The sequence below is a fragment of the Rhinopithecus bieti genome, unplaced genomic scaffold (genome assembly GCF_001698545.2).
Source record: "Rhinopithecus bieti isolate Rb0 unplaced genomic scaffold, ASM169854v2 scaffold_18512, whole genome shotgun sequence".
NCBI classification, from domain to species: domain Eukaryota; kingdom Metazoa; phylum Chordata; class Mammalia; order Primates; family Cercopithecidae; genus Rhinopithecus; species Rhinopithecus bieti.
In genome coordinates, this window is record NW_016809093.1 from 1 (window position 1) to 3,242 (window position 3,242).

Here is a 3,242-nt window from a genome sequence, read left to right on the forward strand (position 1 = left end):
CTGGTTCATAAAGAATATAAATTAAAAGTGAGATGAAGAGGTACATTATGGCAAGGTCCAGAAGGGTCCCAAATGCAGAAGCTGCCATTCATGTGGATTTGGGGTACACCACCTTCCCAGAATATGAGTGAGTTCACCAACTTGGAACCACTCAGACATTTGGGGTTTTTATAGAGGTTTCATTACATAGGCGTGATTGATGAAATCATTGACCATTGGTGATTAGCTCAATCTTCAGCCCCTCTCTTCTCCTTGGAGGTCAAGGGGTGAGGCTGAAAGTTCCAACCCTCTAATCATGCCTTGATCTTTCTGGTGACCATCCATATCTTGAAGCTATCTAGTAGCCCTCACCCACCAGTCATCTCGGAGCATTAAAAAAGACACCTATCACTCCAGAGATTCCAAGGGTCTTATTGTCAAGAGCTTGAGACTAAAGCCACATGTAACAAAAGATGCTTCCGTTATCCCTATCAGGAAATAGCAAGGGTTCTAGGAGCTCTATGCCAGGAATATGGGACAAAGATTTATGGTTACCAAAGGCTGGAAAGGGTATTGGAGATGGGGTATAAAAAGGAGTTGGTTAATGGGTACAAAAACACAGTTAGAAGGAATATGATCTAGTATTCAGTAGCTCAATAGGGTGCCTATAGTTAACAATAATTATTATATATTTCAGTGTAATTAGAAGAATAGATTTGGAGTGTTCTCAGTGCGACAAAATGATAAATATTTGAGGTGATATATATCTCAATTACATTACACATTGTATGTTTATATCAAAATATAATTTATACTCCATAAATATGTACAAATATTACATATCCATATAAATTAAAAATTTTAAAAAATTTAAAAAATAACTCATTTCAAATTTCAATCAAAATAAAAAAGATCAAATGCTTATTTCTTCATATATCACAATACATACAAAGTCAGTGTAAGAAAGTGTTGCTAAGAAGAAATTACTTTTTCTAATCCCACTCCTATTCTTATGTTTATACCAAGTTTATACAGTTGAAACTATGTTGTTCTACTACTTTAGGCCCTCCTGTTTAGACTTAAAATCTAGGATAGATACAAGGCATGTGGGGCAAAATCATAGGTAGAGATTAGTCCCCTACATCCTCGTCTCTTACCCTCTCCTATTATTTTCTTCTCTTTACTCTCCAGAATTCTGATAATATAAATACTGGGGCCAGCATTCAGCTTATGGTTTACTACTCAAGCTGTCTTGTCTCTTGTCTCTGTGTGTTTTTTCGAGTATGTCAACAAAGACTTCAAGTATGGTGTAGTATAATAGAGAATATAGCTGATCTTTAGCCCTAGTTTCAGACACAGAGCTTCAGAAAACCTTGGGATTTCCTGTGTGACAGAAGTATCTTTGTTATGCTAATGAAGTGACTTATGGTGGGCCCCTAGATAGCTTCAGGATGGGGACTGGTCACCAGAAGGACCAACCATATGATTAAAGGGTTGGAACTTTGGGCCAGCTCAACCTTCAGGGAAGGTAGTGGGGCTAGGTATTAAGTTCAGTCACATAACCAATAGTTTAATCAATCTTGCCTATGTAATAAAACCTCAGTGAAAACTTTGAACTTCAGGGCTAAGTGGAGCTTCTTGGTTGGTGAACATATTGTTTTCTAGGTAGGGTGATATTTCCTGACTCCACAAGGAGAGAGTATGGAAGCTTTGTGTCCAGGATCCTTTCAGACCTTGTCCTGTGTGTATCCTTAAATGAAACTGTAATAATAAGAATAGCACTTTTCATGAGTTCTGTGAGTTGTTTCAGTTAGTTATGAAACCTCATAATGTCATGGGAACTCCTGAATTTATAAGTGGTCAGTCAGAAGTATGGGTGGCTTCCTGAGAATTGGGGCTGGTATGTGATCTAAAGCGGGGGCAGTATTGTTGGGGATTGTGCCCTTAAACCTGTAGAGTCCAATGCTAACTCCAAGTAGGTGGTTTCAAATATTTGATGTCAGAACAACAGTGTAATTTTCCCTAGTTTTAGCAGCCACACCTAGATTAACATATGTAAAGCTTACCTTTGCTGTATATTCTACATCAACAAGTTAAAATAAAGGAGACAGACCCAACAGTGTATTATGGGTGAAAACAGTCTGTTTTTGTGACATGTACCTGTAATTTAGATAATTTTTAAAATTATCTATGTATCTATTTATCGATATCTATCTATGTGTCTGTCTATCTAATCTATCTATCCATCTATCCTGTCATCTTTTTTTTTCTTATCACAGCTCCCTTAGCCTAGAATTCCTGTTGTGGGTATTGCATTTATATTTGGAAAACTTCAAATTGTGACCTGATTAAATACTTCTGTGCCCCAAATGTACTCCAAAGCAGATACTTAAACAGTTTATGCCTGTAGAATTTTTCAATCTCAGCCAAAGAGCAGGGCGACTGGGGTGTGTGTGTGTGTGTGTGTGTGTGTGTGTGTGTATCCAAGCAAGATGATGATTGCCTTTGTTCTGACTTGTAGAGGGTAGAATCCTTCCTCAATTCTTTTTCTGGGGTGTAATTGAAATAAAAAATTCATCATTCACTCAGGCCTCTTGTTCTTTCTCCCTTTTTTGATAAATATTATGGGCTACTTTATGTAATAGAGGCTACTTCAGATGTCACCTGGCCTAAAATGTTGTGTGGGGATAATATCAGAGTGAATTTTTCATCTGTCTAGTCTGGACTTTTAGCAGCCACTAATTATCAACTCTGCCCCCAATTTCAAAAGAGCAACCTTCAATGGAATGTAATCTATAAAATACCACCAGATTTTCTATCAAGGCTTTCAAGACCTTGCACCCTTTAATACAAGTCTGCCTTTCTATCTCCATCTCTCATAACATTCTTCCAAGTCAAGGCCAGGACTTGAATGAAATAAAGAAAGAAGCTCTCACTCTCGAGTGCCTCACACTACTCCAGGCCTTGCCCCACTTTGCCTGCAGTCAAGCCCCACTGGAAAATCTGTTGTTTTCCAAACTGTACTATGTGCTTTACTACTTGTATGCCTTTCCACATGCTGTCCCTTCAATCTTCAATGTTCTTACCCTTTTTCTCTCTATGGCAAACATCCTTTTGGGCTCAGTTCAAATGCCAGGACCTTTTTGAAGTCTGATACCTCCTCACCCTTATTCCTTGCCCCTTGGTAGGAAGTAATTCCTCCATCATTTGTACTTACACAATATTTTATTTGCCACTTGTTTCTTTCTTTTTTTTTTTTTTTT